Here is a 25,586-nt window from a genome sequence, read left to right on the forward strand (position 1 = left end):
AACTGCTCTTTTTCCTTTGGGAGGACAGCCTGCTCTGGGGGAGCATGATATCCCAACTAACCTCTCAGGCTCCTATGCTCTTGTTTACTACTTATTACTGATTTCTTGTTTTCCTGTGAAGCTAGCCCACTCTTGGGTAACATGATCTTTCCAGGTAACCTTTCCATAAGCTTATCCTCTCATGATGACCTATGTTGTCTATGTGGCTGCTGCTGCTGGCTTTCAACTACTTTTACTCTTCCTTTCCTTTAGCTTCTACTAACCATAGCAGTATTTAAATAAACCTTTTTGTACCTAAAATTTCTTCTAGGTCAGTCATGAATTCTTTTGTGTTCTGCCCAAATTTTTAACTGACCACATTTTTCCCTGGCAGCATGGGTTCTTGCTTAAATTTTTTTTTTTACTTGACAGGTGATAAAGATAAAAAAGATAATCAATACAGAAGAAGACACCAGATTTGGATTCAGAAATATCTAGGTTCAAATCCTGCCTTAGATACTCATTAGCTGTGTGATCCTGGACAAATCATATAGCCTTTATGATCTGTTTCATCTATAAAAATGGAGGTTTTTACAGGTTGCTGTAAGTATGTAAAGTAAATTTTATATATAAATGCCAATTCTTCTCCTAATCAGGGACCCAAGGCAGTTCCATAATGTCATCAAGGAGTGGATTGCATTATGAACCTTCTGGTTCTCTTTCCCAGAGCCAAGCATTCTCAGAGTTTCAGGTGTGTTTCCTCCTCCTTCATGTTAGGGCACCACTGACTAGTACTTCAATGTCAAGTGATTAAATTAAGCTGAAGGAATTATTCCTTTGTAAGAGCTAGTCAAAGTTAAGCAAGAGCAAACATCCAAATCTCTCTCTTCTTTATCAACATTCTATGTTCATAACTTTCCTCTTTCGTCTCTGGGGAAAAATGCCCAAAACTTAGTTCAGTTCCTAAATACTACTGAAGAAAGGAAGATTGACTTTGGGGGGGGGGGGGGTTAAGGAAAGATGTTTAAAGAATTCACTAGACTCTCAGATTCAGATGTTGGAGGATTTGCTAGTTTCCTGTGAAGAACTCACAACTCTGACCCCAGAGTGTAGATGTAAAGAGAAAACAGATTTATTAAGAAGTCATTGAGGGCAGCTAGGTGGCACAGTGGATAGAGCACTGGCCCTGGAATCAGGAGAATCAGAGTTCAAATCTGCCCTCAGACACTTAATAATTGCCTAGCTGTGTGACCTTGGGCAAGTCACTTAACTCCAGTGCTTTAAATAAGTAAAATTTTTAAAAAAGAAGTCAATTCAACACAAAAGAAATTGATATTTAAGAATTCCTTAAAGACCAGGTATTTTGGGGCACTGCAAGCCAACCTGATTAAATTCATGCATTAGGGTTGGAGACCATAAAATTAAAAGATAGTTGAAAGCCATATGATATTGGGTGTAGCAGTTTAACCAGGCAGGTCAGTGGTTGATTAACTCGAATTAGAAATCTGGTAAAAGAGGTAAGGGTGGTAAGAGAGTGAGAAACACTCCAGTTTCTCCTTAAATAGCCCCCTCAGGATCCATTGGAGGGGTGGTGGTTTAGGTATTGTATGGGAGAGATTGCATAGGAGAAGTGGTTGTAAAATGAGCTCTTATTTGGTTTAATGTGATATATTATTGCACCTGAATAATTGAAGCAGCCGTAAACCGGCTCTCCTAGGCCCATCTTGCTCCCCCACCCTAAGTCTCCCTAAGTTTCGATTTTCTATAACAGTGTCAGTTCTTGATAAACGAAACCTAAGGACCAAGTGGTTGGGAAACATCCTGTTAGACAAACAACTCTAGGCCACGAGAAACTCAGCTGCTGCGAACGTGTCCCCACTCAGCAACTCGTTAAACCACAAAGAAAAATCCCCCTTGCGGTTTTCAGACATAAAAAGACTGTGCTGAGAGCAGCTTGGGGCCAGTTCTTGACTGAGCCCCAGCGGCTGGTTAATAAATCCTCCTGCTTTTGCATCAAGTCTGGCCTTCTGTAGTGATTGGGGGTCCCTGTCGGTCCTGAGGGGCTTTTCGGCCCTAACATAATCTAGCATCTAGTTTGACCTACTGGTGAGTGCATGGCCAGGGTCAAAGTAAAGGTCAAGTGCAGGGGGAAAGCTTATAAAATGTTTCCAATTACAATATTCCTCTATGCCCAGAATTCCCTGCATCAAAGGACAGTAAAAATAGAGTTCAATTTTAATTCACGGGTTGCAGAAAAATTTACAAGATACTACAAAAAGTTCACAGGTTAAGTTCTTTGAAGAAGCATCAAGATAGTGAGTTTCAGTAGAATAAAGAAGAAACAGCTATAAGCTGGGCTGGTGAGAACATCAAGAACAGCTAAGACAGAGGAAAGAATATGAGAGGTTATTTGGAGGATCACACTTCCAGACTGCCTTCACTGGAAGACAAGCAAGCATAAATAGCAAACAAGATAAGTAGTAGAGAAGGACAATGGGGCAGGAGAGTTTGGGGCATTTCAGTTCCTTAGAGTAGATTCCTCCAAAGGAGAATGAACAACTCAACTGAGGAGAGAGTTTTTAAGGACATAAAATTGATGTAGGGCAATAGGTCAAAGAGCAGAGAGGAGGTAATCAGGGATATGTAGATAAGGAGTGGTAGCTCAAAGACTTAATCCTTCAGGCTAAGGCAGGGATCCATTGTTTTATTGATCTGGGTCAGTCTTGCCAGGGAGGGGGTAAGATAATTTACTAAAAATTCTTTGACCTCCTCTCTTAGCTTGGAACATGGGATGGGGTGGGGGGAGGATACATTATCAATACAGAGGGTACAGATGAATAATTGTAAAACATTTCTCTGTCTAATTATTTTCACTACTAGTCCCACTAGGTTTCCATTCAGAGACATGACTGTGAATGAGTTCTTGTTTTAGCTACTCCTGGGCAAAGTGAAGCAAAGGTCACTCCTGAAGATCCTCTGGGAGGCTGAACTGACTGTAGAACTCTGGAAGCCTGGAATGATGACATATCATGGAAGCCTCTGGACCTTTCAAATTATAAGGTAATAGGTTTCACTATACTGATTATGTCCCCTAATATCCTATCCCATACTATCCAATTTCCAGTTCTGGAACCAAAATCTAATTAATACTCACAGAGCTACTGAAAAATGTGTCAATCTATGATTTTGCAATTCTTTGTAAACTTTCAAAATAAAATGTCCCTCTTTGACCACCATTTTCCTTTTATGTGTTTCCTCCCAATAAAATGCAAGATCCTAGAGGACAGAGATCATGTCTGCTTTTGTAATCCTTGATTTCTTGGTTACCCCAAATCCCATCCACAGCAAAAGCTTTCCCTAGAAGGTAGAGACAAAAATAGGAGGTTGAAGCTGATGGGTCTTTTTGAATGCCTCCATAGTCATTCAATGAGCCTCCTTTTCACATGGTTAGATAATTAAAGCTAATTATGGAATGTTTAAGCATGCTCTGGTCTTTCTAAAGTACTTTCCTTACAAATTATCTCATTTCTTCCAGAAGCAGCTACCTAGTATCCTTCATTTGGAAAGAAGCCATCTCAGGAGGCCTGGAATCTACCAGACCCTCATTACAGAATGAATGAATCAAAAAGCATTTATCAAGTGTTTACTGCACACAAAATGAGATGGGATTTTATCTAGCTCTTGATTCAAAAAGCTATTTAGTTTTGTCTAATCTTGTGTAACTTTTCAGAGAGTTTAGTTGGAGGGAATTAAGTTGATAAGAGTAAATTAACTACTTGAGACACAAAAACAAAAGCAGACATGATCTCTGTCCTCTAGGATCTTGCATTTTATTGGGAGGAAACACATAAAAGGAAAATGGTGGTCAAAGAGGGACATTTTATTTTGAAAGTTTACAAAGAATTGCAAAATCATAGATTGACACATTTTTTCAGTAGCTCTGTGAGTATTAATTAGATTTTGGTTCCAGAACTGGAAATTGGATAGTATGGGATAGGATATTAGGGACATAATCAGTATCAGGGAATAAAGCTGGACCACCTAAATGTAATAATCCACTGGAGGCATTCACCAAAAGGTAGGATTTCTAGAAGTGAAAGGGTTAAGTCTTCCTGAACAAGTTCTCTGATTTGTTGACATAAAGGCATATGAGTAGATAGTGAACATCTACAGTATTTCAAATTCTTCATTTTAGTTGTCAAGGCTCACCATAACCTGATTCCACCCCACCTCAACAACCTTAGGACTCATTACTTGACTACAAATATCTTCCATTCTGGTTAAGCTGATTTCCTCATTCTTTTGTTTCTGTTTTGGTTTTTTTATTTTTGGCTTTTGTAAGGCAATGGGTTAAATGACTTGCCCAAAGTCACACAGGAGTCTGAGGCTGAATTTGAACTCAGGTCCTCCTGACTGCAGGGATGGTGCTCTATCCATTGTGCCACCTAGTTGCTCCTCTCATTATCATCACTGACATCCTATGCTCAATTTTCCATTATTTCTTTGGTCTGTAATTCCCTCCATATACCTTTATATTTACTTAACTTGGACAAATAATAATCCTGACCAAAGGTAACTTGAGGTGGTTCCATGAAAGAAAGCCCTTTTGCTGCGGATGGGATTTGGGGTGACCAAGAAATCGAGGGTTACTGAAAGATGAAGGAATTTGAACACTCAGGGATTTTAAAACTGCTCAGGGTTTTATTACAAATTATTATAAAGTAAGCAGGTTAAAACTCTTAGGAAAACAGTAAGCACTTTGAGGATAAGCAGTTGAAGTTAGAGAGAAGGGGAGGGGGGGAGAAAGAGGGGGACAGTGGGGGAGAAAGAGAGAGAACAAACGAGACCTGGTCAAGTGGCATGGGGGCTCATGGTGAACTACCAGGATCTAGCATGGGAGACATGGCCTAGGAAGGAAAGAAAGATTCAGACATCCTACAATGGTAGAAGGGTCAGTGCTTCCTCTTAAATGCACTTCTGAAGTAGGTTGGACAAACAATGGCACTTAGGGAGTTGTTTAGCACCTGGGCCAGGTATTCTCCAATGGGCAAGCTATGTACTGCTCCTTCCTGTCCTAAGATGTATGACTTTAAACTGTCATTTCCTGTCACTCTAGCTTCAGTGGGCAAGGTCAAGTAACGGAACCAGAAGCTGGATGAAGAAGGAATGGGGAGACAGGATACAAACAACAGAGGTCAGTTTACATCTCAGCAAACAATCTTCCACAATTAACAAAATTTAACAACATAAAAGATTATATTCATAATTCTTTGCATTACTTTGATGCTGTATATAAAAGTCGGCACTTGATTGTCTCAGAGATTTCTGAGCCATTCTGTTAAAGTGTGGGAATTCAGAGTCCTAGGTGTTGAGGGGAGAAGAGAAGCATACACTTTTCAAAAGAGTGGATGGGAGAGCTTCCCTAGGCCCCAGTCATGTGTCAAAGTTGCACTTCTAACATGTCCTTTGATTTCCAGAGACTACTAAGAACACATTTTCCTGGTGATATGATTCCCTCTTTGATTAAAATGGGATTTTATGGATTTTATCTAGCTCCTGATTAAAAAAGCTCATTCATTTTTGTGAATTCTAATGTCTACTCTAATCTGTATAGCTTTTCCAACAGTTTAGTGGGAGGGAATTAGGCTGATAAGAGTAAATTAACTGTTACCCTCTACTTTTAGAGTAGTCAGGGAAAGTGACTTTTTATTTCAAAATCCTATGAGAGAACAGAATATCTCTAGATTACAAATATTTAAAGAGTGGTAGATGGAAAGGGCTAGTGTTCACCATAGCTGTCTGGTCTCTTACCTCCCCATCTTCCACAGATCACTTTAGTGCAATCAAGACTTCTTTCTACTCTCTACAATGATGGAAATCAGAATCCACAGTGACAGCTCTCTCTCTCTCTCTCTCTCTCTCTCTCTCTCTCTATCTATATACACATACATATATACACATATAAATATATATATTTATATATCTTCAGTATAATCTATTACCCTATATTGGACACATAATTCATATACATCTAATTTTATCATTTTCCTTCAAAGTCAAGTTCAAATCCTGCTTCCCCAAGGAAGCCTTCTCCAAGTAGACTGGTCCTAACTACTTTTTTGTGAATGTTTACTTCATTTGAAATCAGTACCAAAATTTAAATTTTTTCCCCCATGTATCAGTTTGATCTCAGCTAGACTATAAAGTTCATGAGGGTAGGGACCATGTTATCTCTGCATTCCCTGTGCTAAGGACATGAGAGTTAAGAATCTCCTCAAATGATCTGATAGATATAAATATTTTAGAGACATGTTTAAATATTTAAAAAGATAGGAATGTTCTAAATTTGTCATTTATGACCAAAATGTTTTTTTAAAAGCAGCTGAGCAAATAAATTAGTGGGAAAGGCAAAAAAAAAAAAAGATTCAGACTCACTAAAAATCATTGCCCTACTTTTCAAGGGTCAAAATACATTCAGACACTCAACTCAGGGGATATATTTAAAACAATCAAGCAAATCAATCTCAATCCTACATGTTCCATAAAAATAGTAATTCCTCCCTCCCTGCCCCTCCAGTTGGGCACACTCTGCTCCTACTGACTTCCAAAGCCAGCCTCCTCCGCCCCCAGTCTGCTCAGACCTAGAAGGAACTGAGTAAAATACTGATTCACAACGATGAATCACAGTAACTAAGCAACCCTGCCATTTTCATTTCAGTCAATTGTTATTCAGAATTAACAAAAATAATCTCTCTAAGTCACCAGAAGAACAGTTCAGAAAGACTACCAGAGATAAATTGAAACCTAATTAAAGAATTCTACCATTCTGGGTCTGCATAAAGACCATCTTTTGAACCCAAAATTTAGGCATCTTGATGATTGTCCACCTTAACAAAAAGAAAGAATTCTAAATTTGGTTGGAAAGAAAATACTTCTTTTGTTTGTTGCAAAGCTAAAGTAGTTAATATCTTAAACTGTCCTATAATAAATTATTCATTCGACCAATGGAAAGGGAAGGGAAAGGAAGGTAGAATTACTAGCCCTTGGTTAGTCAATGGTAAGAGAAACTAAGACTCTGGTATTTGGAGTGTCCTGAAAATGACTAGCTTTTCCGCTTTTCCATGACTTTTAAAATAATTAAGTTCAATGCTATTCTATTATATGAAATGATGAACAAATGATGGATTTGCTCACTTTGGCAGTAAAATAATCAAAGAAAATTGTGATGGAAAAAAACTTGTGATGGAAAACACCATCCATATTCAGAGAAGGAACTGTGGAGTTTAAACACAGACTAAAACTTACTATCTTCAGTTTTTTAAAGTTGTGTTATGTGCTTTTTTCCCACTCTGATGTTTCTTTTCCAATTTGATTTAATTCTTCTTTACATGTATAGCCTATATTAGATTGCTTTCTGTCAGGGAGAGAGGGGGAGGGAAAAAGAAAAATGTAAAACTCAAAACCAAAAATAATTGTTGAAAATTACTGTTGCATGTAGTTGTGAAAATAAATAAAGTATTAAAAAAAGAAATGATGAGCTAGATGCTCTCAAGAAAGACTTACATGAGTTGATACAAAGTGAAATGTATTATGTACAAAGTAACAGCAATATTATAGGATGATTAGTTGTAAATGACTTAACTTTTCTCAGCAATACTGTGAACCAAGAAAACTCCGAAGGACTTATGATAAAGAATGCTATTCATCCCCAGAGAAAGAGCTGATGGTGATGAATACAGATTTTACTTTAATTTGGACTTTATTTTTCTTGAAGTTTTTTTTGGGGGGGGGGAGGACTATATTGTCTTCATAATATCACTATTATTGAAATTTTTTGTATGACTACACATTTATAAACTAAAAAGAAATTAAGTTCAAGACAGCAGGATATTCCTGGGCTTTAGCATATAAAGTTAGTTGCTTTGAATGTAATCATTTCCCAATGATTCTAATTCAGTCCTTAGATCAGTCAGCTTGTTATCAACCATCACAAAACAACAAATGATATTAATTATATTTATACTTTCCTTGCTCTTTTGATATCTGAATTTCTTCACCCTTCTATGTCATGAATAATGAATACATGGACCCTGCCTCCCCATTCAGTAAGTACAGAGGACAAGAAGTATTCCACATCTAGAATTACCCACTTCCTTCAAAGCACAGCTTAGATGCTACTTCTGAAGAGAGACTTTTTCTAAGCCCCCTCTACTTTTGCACTTCTCTGTCCATCTCTCAATTACTTTGCTAAAGTAAATATGAATATAAAAAATAATTACTTTGGATATACTCTATGTAATTAGTATAGTACATATTGCATCCCTCCATTTGAATGTAAACTCCTTGGGACTATTTCATTTTTGCCTCTATCTCCATCCTTTTAATCATGCTTAATTTTTTAAAAAAGTTTTTGCAAGGCAATGGGGTCAAGTGACTTGCTCAAGGTCACACAGCTAAGTGGTTATTAAGTGTCTGAGGTCAAGTTTAAACCCAAGTCCTTCTGACTCCAGGGCAGATGCTCTATTCACTGTACCATCCAATTGCCCCCACCCCATACTTTTTTTAACATAAGAAGGCTAGAAAAATAATTTCTCAGGCCTCTTTTTGCCTTCCTCTCCCCTTTAGTTCCCTTTTAAGTGATGTCTTCCCATCTAAAATGTAAGCTCCTTGAAAGCAGGAGCCTTCTTTCTTTTAGATAGTATTTTTATTTTAATTTTTTTAGAAAGATTTTATTTATTTTGAGTTTCTCCCCATTCTTGCTTTCCTCCCCCCCACCCCACTCAGAAGGCATTCTGTTAGTCTTTACATTGTTCCCATGGTATACATTGATCTCAGTTGAATGTGAAGACAGAGAAATCATATCTTTAAGGAAGAAAAATAAAGTAAGAGATAGTAAAATTACATAAGATAACTTTTTTTTTCTAATTTGAAGGTAATAGTCTTTGGTCTTTGTTCAAAGTCCATAATTCTTTCTCTGGATACAGATGGTATTCTCCACTGCAGATAGCCCCAAATTGTCCCTGGTTGTTGCACTGATGGCATGAGCAAGTCCATCAAAATTGATCATCACCCCCATGTTAGCTAGTATTTGTAATGCTTGTTAACTGATGATGAAAATTATTTTCCCTAAACGTAAAGTGCTATTCTTTCACAAAGGTGTAGAATTATTAATAAGAGAAGGAAACATTAATACATATATTAATTATATGTAAATCTTAAGATTTTTTTTCCATCTAAATCTGATCAAGCAGAACCAAGATACAAATTCATTTATTTTAACAACTATGGATTGTTAAAACTAAAAGAGACCTTAACCTTAAGCCTTCAATTTAGGGGGAAAAAACCCATTATCTTATTATGTAATTTTGCTATCTCTTATACTTTATTCTTCCTTAAGGATGGGATTTTTCTCTCATCACATTCAACTTAGATCAATGGAAACAATATAAAGACTGATTGCCTTCTGTGGGGGGTGGGGGAGGGAAGCAAGAACAGGGGGGAAAATTGTAAAACTCAAAATAAATAAAATCTGTCTTTAAAAAAAGATTAAAAAAACTAAAGGAGATATTAATGGATATATTACAGAATCTATGAAATAAAACACATCTTAGGGGGTCATCTAGCCCTACTCATACTTTTATAAAGATAAGCATCCAAGGTCTGAAGACCTCCAATGAAAATCTATCGTGGAGGCAGTTGTGTCTGATTTTTTGTAACCCTATTTGGGTTTTCTTGGCAAAGAATGCTAGAGTACTTTGCCATTTCCTTATCCAGATCATTTTACAGATGTGAAAACTGAGACAAATAGGGTTAAGTGACTTTCCAAGACTCACACAGTTAATAAATGTCTGAGATTGGATTTGAAATAAGGAAGATGAGCCACTGTGCCACCTAGTTACTCCAGATTCTAGTTTTGGATCCCTCTAATTATCAGGAAGGTTTTCCTTATAACTAGCCTAAATTTACCTCTTTGGAACTTTTACTCTAGGATCCTAGTTCTCTCTTCTGGGGTTGCTGAAGATGGTACTAACACTAGTGCACTCAGTTCAGTTTCCATGTTAAGACAAAATGAGGCATTCACATGTCTTTTAACAGTTTACTTTTGGTGCAGCTAGGTGGCATAGTGGATAGAGCACCGACCCTGGAGTCAGGAGTGCCTGAGTTCAAATGTGACCTCAAACACTTAATAATTACCTAGCCGTGTGGCCTTGGCCAAGCCACTTAACCCCATTGCCTTGCAAAAACCTAAAAAACAACAACAAAAAGTTTACTCTCCCTCTCCACAGCATGAATATGCAATAGGGATTGAAGGAATTATGGGAACAGAATGATCCACACTGACTCCATCCTGTGACTCAATTCTGGAGCTGTTGGCTTTTGATTCAATTATGGGTCTAGATCAATTTCTGTCTTGTGAGAAATTTTTATCCAATTATGGAAATTGTGAGAAAACCTTATTGCATTGTTTGGCTGGGAAGCTGGTCTACCTCTACTTGTTGCTTAAAGACTCTTAACTAAGGACTTAAGTTATGCTGTCCAGAAACTTGATCAGATCCAAAAATTGTTGCAAGGAGCTTTCTCACATATCTCAAACAATTCTGGTGTCTTATTGAAAACTGATCAATTAATTAGTTATTATTTCCTTGTTCCTTAAACCTTGCCCTCACCAAGGTGCTTGTCTAAACAAATGCATTAGATTAAAATTATTCTCTAAGATTGGGATACCTCTTTTTTTCTGATTTCAGAGAACTGCACTTGTTTGCTTCCCCCCCCTAACTTGCAAAGTCTCAAATCTTTCTTTCATTTAAAAAATCAGACTACCCAATCTTGTATTCCAGTTTATATGCTGTTAATTGTTTTTTAATGTATAAAAATCTATCTCTTCCTGTATTCAAGGTTCAGTGACAACCTGAAGAGACCTGGTCCCAATTCGATATACAATTGGTATAACATTTTAAATCATTTTGCTTAAAAGCTCAAACCTTTGTTTCCTCAAGTCATTTCAGTCATTCCACCTGCCACAGAACAGAGTGGCAATTAGCTTGTCTGGACTTGACCCGGCTACCAAATTTCAGAGGCCCTGAATGCCCATACCCAGTACTTTTATGATTTTGATTACCTAAGAAGTTTGTCAGGGAAGTCAATCAATTAAGTGATGCACTGGAAAGAGCACTGGATCTGGAACCAAGAAAACCTAAATTCAAATCTGGTCTCAGGCATACTTATTAGTTGTATGTCTTAAAAAAGTTACTTAATCTCTGTCTCAGTTTCCTCATCTATAAAATGGGGATGATAACAATATCACCTATTTTCAAAAGAGGTAATATTTGTAAAAGGAAGAGGGAACTATGTGTCTATACCTGCAACTATGCTAAGCACTTTTTACAAATTTGATTCTGACAACACTAAAGGTAGGCACTGCTATTATCCTCATTTTACAGTTAAGGAAAGTAAGACAGACAGAGATTAAGTAACTTTCCCAGAATCACACAGTTAGTAGTGTCTGAGGCTAGATTTGAGCTCAGGATTTCCCAACTCTGGACCCAGTATTCTATTCACTATGCCACCTAGCTATTAGTGGAATCTAACATAGTGATATAGTCAGGAACTATAAACATATTGACAGGCTAGAACATTTAGATAAAGGATAATATATAATTTAATAGGGATAAATATCAATTCTCATTTTATACATACATATATATATATATATATATACATCTTTTATAAGAAAGATAAGTTCAATGACACAGAGAAGTTTCAGAGGAAACTGAGGCAGATACTAATTAAATGATTTGCCTGGTTTTCACTGCAAGTCAGCATTAGAAGTTGGATACACTCTGATCTTTCAGACTTGAGACCAAATGTGTTATCTACTAAAGCCATCAAACTATGTCAGGAAAATAGTGGTTAAGTATTGATCCTATCACAGACACCAAAGAGCTAAAAAATCCAATTCTACCTTTCACACAACCCTTGAAATGTCTAATGATAACTAACATGTTCAACCAATTTCTGTTTTTCTCTCATTCTGTCACTCACTGTCTTGTCTCTCTGTCTCTCCCTTTCTTTACTCTCTCCATTCTCTTCCCCAGGCTATACATCTACAGTTACCTTCAACTGATTCTTATGTGACACAGACTCTCTTCTGGACCCTCCTCTATTTAACTATGCATGTCCTTCCTAAACTGTGATATTCAGAAATAAAAACCATACTCTAGACAAGATTGGACATGGACAGAGCATCATCACTTTTTTTTTTCCCTGGAAGTCATTCTTTAACTTCTTTGATTGTAATATTTCTCTTTTGATTCATATTTTGTTCATATTATACAAAATCCCCAAGATACTTCTCAGATAAACTGTTGTCTAACCACAAGCCATTTAATGCAAGATTTGACATTTATCCCTATTAAATTGCATCTTAAGCAATTCATCCAAATGTTTAAGTTCTGGATGTGTTTATGGATCTTGACTGTCATCAAGTATCTTGGTTATCTACTAACAGCTAGGTGATACAGTGAATAGAGTACTGGAACTAGGATCAGGAAGACCTGTGTTCAAATCTAGCCTCAGATATCAAGATCCTGGGCAAGATACTTAATTTCTTTTTTTTGCTTTTGTTTTCGCAAGACAATAGGGTTAATAACTTACCCAAAGTCACTTAGCTAAGCAGTTATTAAGTGTCTGAGATCAAATTTGAACTCAGATCCTCCTGATTCCAGGGTCAGTGCTCTATCCACTGTGCCACCTTGCTACCCCTAGACACAATTTCTGTCTGCCTCACTTTTCTTGATTGTAAAATGGAGATAATTAATAGCCCCTCCTTCACAAGGCTATTGTGAGGATCAAATGAGATATATTTGTAAAGAATAGTGCCTAAGATATAGTAGACATTTAATAAATGTTTTTCTTCCCTTCACTCTTCTTACTAGCCTAGCAGCTCTCAAACTGTGGACCAGATTTGATGTAAGGGATGGTACTCTGGGACCCTTTCAGAATGTCTCAAAAAAAGGTCTATGAAGTCAAAACTAATTTTTTATGATAATATTAAGACATTTTAATTTTTAACATGGTAAACATTGATAGCTATAACCCACATAAACAAAATCTCTTTGTGGTTGTCATTAAAAATTAAATGTTTAAAGTGTTTAAAGGAATCTTGAAACTAGAAAGTTTGAGAATTAATGCACTAACTCAAAGGGGTCAGTTTGAGCACTCATATAGTCCAATACCTTCATTCAATAAACATTTACTGAGAATTTATGAATATTTTTCTATCTTAGACATTATAGAAGTCAGAAAATATTAAAAGCAATTTCTTCCTCAAGACAAATAAACCAAAATAATGGATATTCTAAACATCATTTCTATTTAGTTTTTGCTATGTATTTTGTTATTCTTAAGCAGAACATTTAGCTTCCTAATTTTGGTCTTTCTTAGGTTCATATTAAAATTAGCTTTTGTTCCCTGATCATACACCAGCTGTCAATAGAGGCAGGCAGCCCAGAAGCATGCTGGGCCGTAGGAGGAAATCAACCAGGGGTTTTAAATTCAACACATATACTCAACAAAAGAGATAATCAGCACATTTAATTGAGAGCTGCAGATATCGTTTAGATTTTCCAACAAAAGCTGAGATGCCCACATCGATTCCCAGATCTAATTAACTCATTTCAGGTCAGCTGAGAATCATTACCTATATAGGACCATATGATGTTTTATATCATTTAGTCTGTTAATCAACAAGCATTTATTAAATGCATATTACATGCTAAGCAGCATGTTATACAAGGAAGAATCAAAAAAAGGTACAAACAGTCCCATTCTTAAGCTCACTTTCTAATGGGGAAAACATGGAGATAACTATGTATTCTATGTAGTTACAAAGAATACAAATGGAAAGTAATGTCAGAGAGAAAGTAACTATCAGAGAGATCTGAAAAAAGGTCTCCTGATGATGGGATGACACTTTGAGTCTTGAAAGAAGTCAGTAAAAATTGGAGGTGATGCCATCTAGCTACCCCAGACTAATTAATAGGCTATATATTGTAATGGTCCAGGCAAGAAGAGAGCTTCATCATCTGAACCAGGATATTAGCTGTATGAGCAGAGAGAAGGGAACACATTTGAAAGATGTGGTAAAGAAACAATATTTGGCAATGGATTAGATATGTAGCATGAGTAAAAGGAGTCTAGAATGTCACTAAGAGTATGAACCTGGGTGATTGGGAAGATGTTAGTGCTTTTATTTAATTTATTTTATTTTTTTGCGAGGCAAATGGGGTTAAGTGGCTTGTCCAAGGCCACACAGCTAGGTAATTATTAAGTGTTTGAGGTCGGATTTGAACGCAGGTACTCCTGACTCCAGGGCCGGTGCTCTATCCACTGCACCACCTAGCTGCCCCTATGTTAGTGCTTTTAAAAATAAAAGGTAAGTCTAAAGTGGGGAGGAAAGATAATGAGTACTCTTTTGAATATAGTTGGACTGGAAGACTACTTTGAAATGTCCAAAAGCAATTAGTGATGTTGAACCAGAGATAAAGACTGGATGTACAGATCTGGCAATTATTTGCATAGAGATGATAATTGAAACTAGGAGTTGATGAGATTACCAAGTGAGGAAATCTAGAAGGGAAGAAAAGAGGATCTAAGCCTGTGGCCCATTACTAGTGGACATGACATAGAGCCAGCAACTGAGATTGAGAAGGAAAAGTCAGAAAGGTAGGAGAAGAACTAGAATAGAACAACATCATGAAAATCTAGAAAAGTAAGTAAAAATAAATATCCAGGAGGAAACAATGATCAACATTGTTAAGAGCTACAGAGTGGTCAAGAAGAATGACTATTGGGAAAAAAGTCATCAGAATTGGCAATGAAGAGCTCATTAGTAACTTTGGAGAGAGATATTTAAGTTAAACGATGAGATCAGAAGTCAAATTGTAAAGGTTCAGAAGAGAGTAATTTAATCTGTTTTTTCCCATAAATTTAGCCATGAAGGTCAGGGAAGATGTAGGATGATGGTCAAAGTGATAGGATTAAAAGATTATGTTTTTTAATGGTTCTTGAAGACATTGGCATTTGAAAAATGTTTAGTAACATGTATATAAAACTGATCTCTGATTACAACCTTCCCCTGGTCAAGTCTTCTATGGTTACTTATTGTCTACAGAATAATTCCAGGATTACAGCATTTATATAAGCAAAAGATATAAAAGATCATTTAGTCTAACCTCTTATTTAAACATCTTAGCTTGAAAGTCAAGGCCTTCTTCAATTTCTTACTACCCTACATTTTCAGCATTATTTTAACATTACTTGAAATTTCCCACCCAGTACTCTAAGCTCCACTCATATAATATAACTTAAACATTTCTTACATAGAATGATATATTTTTATATATCTACATATATGCATATAGCTAAACATACATAGAACTATTATAACTATAGATGCTATTTAGAAAAATTAATTTTAAAGGATTAATAAATTAATGATGTTTTATCCTACCTTTTCCTCAACGAATATATACTAATAATATAAAAACATAAATGTGTCTGAGAAGTTTTTTGATATTAAATAGGAATTCCATCTCATTATGTTGGGGGGGTTTTTGCATGTGACTGAGGTAGCACTTCTTGACTCCTCTAGCCAGAAGTGGCTTTTTAATGATATTTAGCATTATCTCTCTGGGGGAAATATGTACACAAGGCATACTTTTTGGGGGGGAGGCAACTGGGGTTAAGTGACCTGCCCAGAGTCACATAGCTAGTAAGTGTCAAGTATCTGAGGCAAGATTGGAACTCAGATCCTCCTGACTCCCAGGCCTATGTTCTGGCACTGCACTACTTGGCTGCCCCTAAAAGGTTCACATTTAAGCTTAATCTGCATTATTATTTTCTCCATCACTTCCTTGAGTCTAAAAAATCAATTGAACAATCAATCAATCTATCCCTACTGTAGGATTTGTAATTTCAGTAGCGTAAATGCTCACATGAAAAAATTTATAGTGGTGCCCTTAAGGGAACCTGAGAAATTAGGAGGATACATTTTGGGGGAAGTTGGGAGGAGGGGCTAGCAGGGAGAGTAGAAGATGAATTGTTTTGAACATACTGAAATTGAGATATCAATGGGACATCAAGTTTGAAATGTCCTTTATACAGTAATGCTTGAGAGATAGCTAGGAGTAGGTGGGACTGAATAGATGGATCTAGAAGTCTTACTTTTTGACTTTGATATAATACCTAGGACAGTGCCTTGCACCCAGTATGTACTATCTGTATTTGTAGATGAACTGTCTTTGTGCCTAAACTTGAGACTTGGACTCCCCTACTTGCTCATTCTTTCATTACAGAGGTCAGTGCAGGAGATGTTAGTTCCTATTTCTAAACGCTTTAGTAGAGTTGACCATGGCTTTTGGGTTAACTCAGTGGAACTACTGCTCTCACAAGTAATGAAAGGGATATTAAACTGTTATAAGAGCACTAGAATTCTAGTTGGGAATCTCCCTTCTTTGTGCTTTCAAGCTGGTAGACAACAGCACACAATCTGAATATCTGTTAGGGTAGGTATAGAGTGTATATATGTGTAGGTGTATATACATACATATAAACATACATAATATGCACAAATATATGTAGGGTATATAAACAAATATATATAGGTATATATGTGAGTGAATACACACACACACACACACACACACACACACACACACACACATATATATATATATGTATATATGTTCATGCTGCAAGTCAGCTAAATAACCTAACTTGCCAGTAGTGATACTATGAAAAATAGACTAGGGGGCAGAGTTAGAGGGTATGATGTCTGCAGCATAGTGAATTTCCAGCATGGACACACTCTCAGATGCAGATCCATCATTATAAACCCACTGATACAATTGAGAGTCTTGGAGAAATGCTTGAGGCACTGACATTTATGCCACATGAACCAGATAATAATTTCTAAAATTTCTTTTTTTATGTTTTGTAAACAGTCTGAGTATATTAGGTTGAAGCAGAACTTAATCTTCCTTTTCACAGTACACTCTGTGTTTGGTTCCCTTAATATGTTTATCAGATATAATCCTCAACACAGTTATCTGAGAGCTGAATTTAAGTTAATGGAACACCTGGGCTATCATCTTACCATTATCACTGATTATATTTCCGTATATTCTAAAACAGTGAAGGTATTTAAGAGTTGTAGAATAAGTGTGTTTGTGGAGTCCTTTGTTTGCAAATTTAAGAAGGAGCATTGAGTATGTATGTAAATGAGGCTAAGATTCATTCATAGCAGGGGGTTTGTTTCTTAACTGCATGTAAAATTTTCCTTTGTGCAGACTTATTTGGATGCGTATGAAGAATTTTTATAAACAGTGCAACCAATAAATCAAATAAACAAAACTTTATAGGCTTTGAGGCAGAAAAGCACTCCTGAACATCAACCCTCCCCTGTGCAAAAGGATTCTTCAGTTGAGCACTGTTAAGTACAAGTCATTGTGCTGACCCTTCTGGGGAACTACAAAATACTGAAGAATATACTGAAGAACCTAAAATGTACTTGAAGAGTGGAGGAAAAAAAAGCCCCAAAGAACAAAGGGTTTCCATGAAACTTTTTTTTAAAATATTCAGATGAAAGTAGGAAGAAGTTCAAAGAAACAAGGGAAGATTTTCTTTTCTTTTTTCTTTTTAAATTTTAATTTGTCATACTCTTAAACCCCAACTCTATGTCAAAGAAATTAATAATTTAATATGCGATTCTCTTTGTTGGGTTTTTAATAAAATTAAGTGTTCATATTTGTTGATGTTTATTTCATAAGAAAAATGAAAAGAAAGAAAAAACCCTGCGCTTGTGTGAAGTCCATAGACAGTAAAGGGTCCCTGGATAAATCTTAGAGGATCCATAAACTGCAAAAGAAAAATATTACATTTTATATTCAATATCTTCTATATGGAATTTAGCATTTCATTCAATTATTTTAAAATATTCTAAGAAGTAATTCATAGATTTTTGTCAGGCTGCTATAAAGATTCATGGCACAAAAAAAGTTAAGATTTTAGGCAAAATGGAAAGACTAGCAAGACTGATGCTGAATGAAGTGAGCAGAACCAGAAGAATGTTATATACATCAACAGCAACATTAGATGGTGAGCAACAATGATGGACCTTTTCACTTCATTAGTACAATAATCAAAGACAATTCTAAAAGATTTGTTATGGAGAACACCATCCATACCCAGACAGAGATAAATACAGGTCAAACTTTATTCTTCAGCTTTTAAAAGTTGCCTTTTTAAAAGTTGTCTTTTTCTATTGTTTCTTCTCCATTTTGATTTGATTCTTCTCTCACAAAATAGGTAAGATGGATCTATATTGAGCATGATTGTACATGTAGAACCTATGTGGAAATATTTTTCACCAGGCAGAGGGGAAAGAAAAGGGAACGAGGGAAAAAATACAAAACTCAAAACTTTATAGAAAAATGTTTGTTGGGGCAGCTAGGTGGCGCAGTGGATAGAGCACCAGCCCTGGAGTCAGGAGTACCTGAGTTCAAATCTGCCCTCAGACACTTATTACCTAGCTGTGTGGCTTTAGGCAAGCCACTTAACCCCATTTGCCTTGCAAAATTCTAAAAAAAAAAAAAAAAAAGTTTGTTGAAAGTTACCATTTCATGTAGGTGGGAAAACAAACAAACAAATAAACAAATAAATAAATAATGTTTCAGGCAAAAGACAGGAACTCTCGAAATGCTAGTAAACCATCTAAAATAGTGTTTGAGAGAAGTAGTAGCAGTAGAGGAAATAAGTGCTAAAGGATCATTGTGCTGAATACTGGGCATATTTTAGGAAGGGCATTCATTAACTAGTTTGATTGCATTTAGAGGGGGTTGTCTAGGGAGGATAGGACTAGAAGTGATACCATGTGAAGTTGGGGATGTTTAATCTGGAGAAAAAGACTTTATATATCTAGAATTCAAAAAGTTATTCAAAAGTGGCTGACAGGTAGTAAGTGCTTAAATGCTCATTTATTTGACCTTAACAAAGAACAAAGACAGAATAAGCTGTATTAAAGAAAATAAAGGACTATCACAGAGAAGAGGGATTGGATTGGTACTATTTGACTTCAGAGCAATGCATGGAGGTTGCAATCATATTATTCAACTTCCTCCACCCCAATATCTTCCTCTTCTATCCCATTTCAGCTAGCTACAGGAATCTTTTCCAAAAGTAGTCTATCCTGAAATCATTTTATTTGATATAGATCAAGGTGCAGTCCATGAAAAATAATCTTTAACTCTGGAACTATAACATAATGGAAGCGAATTGTAATGAAGTAGATGGGTTAAGACAAATTCAGAAATAGGAGAAGAAGACATCTTGAAATCTAGAAAAATGAGAACATATTGGGGGAAGGGGCAAGAATTGGTCAGGTTATTTCCATCACTGTCTGACAAAGAAGTATCTTAGAGCAGAAGACTCTTTGAGAATATCCCTCTCTGTATGGTAGCTTGATCCCAGTTGTGGAGGTGGGTGACTCATCAGGCTGGGACAGCTTGATGAAAATATCCTTTATAGACTTCCTTCCCACTCCTTTTGCATTTGGATTCACTGCTCACCAAACAACATGCTGATTACTAGTTAGACTTGCCAGATCCCATTGTTACTGAGAAGAAGGGGGCAACTCTGGCAAGTGAAGATGAGTGTGCAGATGCATCCTATTGCAGCTAAAATATGGTGTTAAAGAGAGGCTAGGTGATTGCTCAGGCTTGACCTCTTTGGATTGAAGGATATCAGTAAATAAAATCCTCACAGACTCACGATCTGCTTCTGAGCTTTACCATGAGCTTTACCAGTTCAATTTTGCCAATGATCTGCTTTGAGGAAGACTGATACCTACTAATTAAAATCACAACTCTGTTACCATCCCAGCACTCTTTGAGGTTTTTTCAATCATATGCTACTCCCATACTTCTTCCTATAGACCACAACTTTCCTAACTTTAGAATCAGTCTCAGGATTGTTTGTCACCTCCATCTATACCTCATGACTACAGTACACATGTTAATAAACCCTTTTAATACTAATCACAAAATTCCTTAAACACTTCAACTCCAAATCTTTCTTTTCCATTCTTTTGAAGCCATACATTAAAAACCACACTATTACCTCAAGTCTTGCCATTTTATTAAATTGCGGTATCTTCAAAATTTGTAACTTTAAAATTCTACTCTCAGATCACAACCCTTTGTCTTTCTATCCCCCTCATTCATACTACATGTATTTTTTTACCCTCATCACGTTCTCTGGTCCCTGGACCCATCCCTTACTACACCCTATCTCTTAGGATTCTGGCTTACTTTCTTCTATACTTAGCTCATGGTATACTCCTTAGATATTTGATGAGCTAATATTGTACTATCTCTGACCTTCTACCATCTAAGACCTATAAATGATCATCTTAGAATACCTCTACCATGGCTTATTCCATTCATGTTCAGGAGTTGCTGAACCCATGTAGAGTCATGAAATTGAGGGGATTTTACCCACTAAACAAGATAACATGGGTCCCTCTAGCTGCTTAAGAATTCTTCCACCCTATATTTACTGATTCCCTAATCTCATTCCTCAGGATGACTATTCAAAATTTTGTTCTCCCTTTTCTCTCAATCCACTAACATCCCCTCTCATATTTCTAGTAGATAAAAATCCTTTCCAATCAAAGATAATCCAACAAATATTTACTATATACATATGTGCTAGGTGCTACAAATACAATATGAAAAACAACTTCTCTTTGAGTTGAGAAGACTGAGGTCATCTGAACTCAGTTCTCTTTCTCTAGTTCTTCTAACATTTCAGCACCATTATTTAATTCCACTACTGCCTAGCAAGAAAAGTAGCCCTACTCCCCATGAAGGTTGATCTTTTGCTCAGTTCCTTCTACTTCTTTAAGGGTCACATTCCACAAATGGTCCATTTTCTTTCATGCAGTCTGTCCCCCCCCCCCCCCACCCAAATCCAGCTATTCCTGGTTTTCCTACAAACATGTTCCCCAAGCCTAAGACAAACAAACAAACAAACAAAAGAGACTTTCTTGGGCCCTTGTACACTATAGAACACCTATTCCTTCTCTTTTGTCCAATTTACTCTTAAACTTCTTGAGAGTTCTTTAGATCTAGTTTAACAAAAATGCCCTCTTGAGGACAATGACTTGCTACAGTTTTGGGGCCTGAATATTCCAAAATATTCAACAGTTCTTCCTGTATGTTCTTTTCTCCCTTGGCTTCAGATAAATCAAAATTTCCTGCTTCTCCCCTTCTCTAAAAACTCTTTTCTTGGTTGATTCATCTTCTTCCCTTGTTCCCTCTGTACTTAGCATAGTACCATTAAAAAATAAATGCTTAATATTTGTTGCTGAAAAAACAAAGATGTCAATTTTTTAATTCACAATGAAAAACACAATAGATGAAAAGATTAAATCAAACTCAATCGAATGAAGGATTCCTGGGGGCTTCATAATGACTTAGAAAACTACATAAGAATATTATATTTTACTGATTCTTTTTTTATAAATATTTTCCAATTAGATTTTATTTTGATTTGAGTTACACTTGAGAGTATTATGTATCACATATTGTGGATGTTTGATATCTTGGGACAAAGCAATGGAATTAGCTGGTCAATATCTTCTCTTCCCAGTAAAAACAATCTATACAGGAAAGCAAACTAATAACAGAAAGTTTCTTGGGGTTCCCAATATCTAAGTGGAAGCAGATGCTTGAAATTGCTAATTCTATTAAATCACAGTTTTGATACCCCATCACCATTTCAAGGAATATGACTAACAAGTAGACCAGAAACTCATTGTAATAACTCTATAAATAGTACTGAATAAACACTGACAGAATCTTATTGGCTAATACTAGGAGTCCCTCCCCCATCCCTAGGCTGTGGTCTGGCTTTAATCTCCTAAACTTCAATTACTTTCTCCCTTGGTTACATGCATGTTTTCTGATTATCTCAGTTTTAATGACAGCTTCAACAATTCTATCCCAAAATATTCAATAGCTCTCTTCAAGAACTTCCTGGCAGGATGAATTGAACTTTATGTTTACAACAAGATGGCTCTCTAACAACCCAATCACAAAGAATTACTTGGGATAATGATTTAATTGTAACAAATAACTGTTTGCACCTTCTTTCTCTATTAACAATAAGTTTCATAAGAGCTAGAAAGATTTATTGCTTTAACTTTATATTTTTCTGATTATCTAGCAGATAGAGAACACTACAAATGTTTGTTAAATGAATGACTATAACAAATTATTCCATGTTTTAATGTTTGATAAGTGGTATTTAATTGAAAACTCACTTATCCAGAGAATCTCAGAGGAGAATGCCCAACGAACACAATTTTAATAATTTAGGGTTCATGGATTGGTTTCTCTGTTCCCTGTTAACCTGCTCAAAATGGCCAGGAATATCAAAATACATTAGATACCAGCTTCAGAGATACAACAAAATATGCCTAGGTTATAAGGAGATTATGATCAAATCTTTCCTTTTATGCTTTGCATGGTCACATTTTAATTGGCTATGATAAAAGATGAGAAATCATCTCTGAGGAGCAAAAGGCAAGAAAGAGTGGGGAAATCCAAGAATTCTTCAATTTTTTTTGTTTGGTTTTTTTTTTGGTCCCTTTAGGATTTGCTTTGGAATCTGTATTAGGATTCTTAAAACCCAGCAAAGCTAATATTCAGGTAAAACTGACTTTTAGAAGTTTCACTGATTATGTGGATCAGTTCTGCTGAAAAACTGATTTTGTTTTCCTTGAACTTGTTTTCAATACTGTAACTCCTGGAAAAGACTTCTATTTCCTTTTGAGAAATAAAAACACATTTTATTGGTGTACTTTGTCTTTATATCACAATCTTTTTAATCTTCCCATCTCTAGACTACACCTTCTCTTGCAACAAAACATAACAGTAACCAAAAACATAGAACAAATTCCAGCCTGGAGTCAAGAAGATATCTTCTGGATTTCAAATCTGGTCTCAGACACTCAGTAACCCTAGACAGGTCACTTAACTCTGTTTGTCTCAGTTTCCTCACCTGGAAAATGAGCTGAAGATAAAAATGACAAACCACTCTGGGTATCTTTGCCAAGAAAACTGGAAATGGGGGTCATAAAAAATAGACACTACTAAAACAAATGAGCAATAACAAACCAGAAACATCTAATACCTTAGTTGTCCACCTCTCTGACTTGAGGATCAAAGTGCTTGCTTATCAGTTCTCCCTGCTTTCATTAGTTTCTCAAGTACTTGGAGTTGGCTCAAGAGATTTAGAGACAGGTTCACTGAGTTCATCTAGTCCAATTATCCCAATTTAGTTAAGGAAACAATTTACGATTAAAGGAAATGACCTGTTCAAAGTTACACAGGTAAGTTTGTAAGTGGTTGATTTAGGATTTTAAGGACTGTTCTGACTCCAAATTCAATATTTTTCCACTGCACCATCTTTGGCTATTTTTTAGCAAATAATATTTTTAATTAGATACATATATTTATGTATCAGACACTAATCAGTTATGTGTCTCTGAGAATGTCCCTTAATTGTTGTCTGCCTCCCTTCATCACTGGAGATAATTTTAATACCTACCTTCCATGGTTGTTGTGAAGATAAAATGAGAGAATAATTATAAATTATTTTTATAATTTATTATTAATATCAATAAAACAAATCACTATTTTATAATATTAATAATATAATTTTATAACAATAATATAGTATAAAATTATTCTATTTATAATTATATAACTTTATAATTATTTCATACAAAATGCTATATACATTTCTGCTACTATTTGTTAGACTGTAAGCTCCTTAAGACAAAGAACTGCCATTTGATTTCTTTGTTCCTTCAGCATAATAGCACAGTGCTCATAGTATACTTAATTAAGTTAACTGTTCAAAACTGACTGTTCCCTTGGTTATGATGTTTTATTTTTCATCAGTTCATAAAGGTCTTCCAATGTTTCTCTTAACTGCACATATTTTCATTTCTTAATGCATGATATCCCATTATATTCACAAACCATGTTTTTTCCCAGTCATTTCCTAATGAATGGGTGGGAACAGGTCACCAAACCTTTCTAATAATAATAAAAAGTAGCATGAATATAACACTTTATGGTTTGTAAAGCAATTTACAAATATAATCTCTTTATCCTCACAAAAATCTTAGGAGATAGGTCCTATTATTATCCCCATTTTACAGATAAGGAAATTGAGGCAGAAATTAAATGACTAACTCAGAGTCATATAGCCAGTAAGTACTTAACTCTCTCCTTGACTCATGAACTCTGTCTACTCCAACACATAGTTTCCTCTAAAAGCAGAGATGGGAAGCCTCTAGCCTACTGTATTGGTCTGGAGTTGCTAAGACAACCACAGGCTGGACTGAAAATTCCATCAACCTAGTAGTTTTTGAGGGGTAAATTAATTAAATGTTTGACCAAGTGTAGCCTGGAAATGAGATTATAAATATTCAAATGGTTCTTGGCAGAAAAAAAGATTCTCCCCATCCCTGCTCTAAAGAGTCTGACGGGGTTGTGAATTGCTATGGGTAGATAAGACATGAGGGAATGAGAAATTTTTCTTCCCATTGGAAATCTTGTAGTCTCTAGGCAGAAAAATGGAAAGTACCTACTTAACTTACTATAATTAATTATCTATTAATATGTAACTTTTTCCCCTCAGGATATTCTATTAGCCTCTCTTAGATGCTAAGCATCAATAACTATTTTGTATACTTTCATTTATATTCTTACTTGTTTATATTTGTCAGTCACCTAATTTTGTACCTCCTTCTCCTAGTTAACCACCCTCAAAGATATTTTTAATAGTTTCAAAAATTTATAGAATTCATCCTTGCTCTAATGAAATACTTTCTCCTTTATAGGTACAAGTAATCAAGAATGTCTTGGTTAAATCACCAGTACAAAATACTGAATTAATTCTTCAAAAAATTTTGTTTAGAGGTAATTGTTTCTACAAAGAGGTCTGCTACAAATATTTTGAGATGTAGAATGGAGTGAAAGGAAACTGATGACTTTATGAGAAGTCAAGACATAATACTTCAACAACAAAAGAATGAATAATTAGAAGAAAATGTGAAACATCTCATTGAAAAAAACTGATATGGAAAACAGAATCAGGAAAGATAATTTAGAAATTATTGGCATACCTGAAAGTCATGAACAGGAAAAGAGCCTTGACCTCATTTTTAAAGAAATCCTACAGGAAAATTGCCCAGATATCCTAGAAGCAGAGGGCAAAATAGAAATTGAGAGAATCTACCTATCCCCCCTTGAAAGATATTAAAAAAAAAACAACCCCCAGGAATATTATAGCCAAATTCAGAACTCCCAATTCAAAGAGAAAATATTATGAGCAGCCAGAAGGACACAATTCAAATATGGAGCTGTAGTCAGGATCACACAAGACTCAGCAGCAACTACATTAAGAGCTCATAGGGCTTGGAATATAATATTCCAGAAGGCAAAAGAGCTTGGAATGCAACCAAGAATCAACTA

At 35.8% G+C, this 25,586-nt stretch overlaps 1 protein-coding gene and 1 long non-coding RNA gene across 4 annotated transcripts in view; one reads left to right on the forward strand and one right to left on the reverse strand.

Moving 5' to 3' along the window:
* CRACDL (CRACD like) overlaps positions 1–25,586 on the reverse strand; it is a 203,586-nt gene that overhangs the window by 98,921 nt on the left and 79,079 nt on the right. The gene's annotated exons all lie outside the window — the stretch shown is intronic.
* On the forward strand, positions 1,949–17,738 carry LOC141506731 (uncharacterized). The gene is made up of 3 exons (XR_012473968.1): positions 1,949–3,039; positions 5,096–5,173; positions 17,328–17,738. It is a non-coding gene; the product is annotated as an uncharacterized LOC141506731 (long non-coding RNA).

The sequence above is a fragment of the Macrotis lagotis genome, chromosome 1, assembly GCF_037893015.1.
Source record: "Macrotis lagotis isolate mMagLag1 chromosome 1, bilby.v1.9.chrom.fasta, whole genome shotgun sequence".
NCBI lineage: Eukaryota > Metazoa > Chordata > Mammalia > Peramelemorphia > Peramelidae > Macrotis > Macrotis lagotis.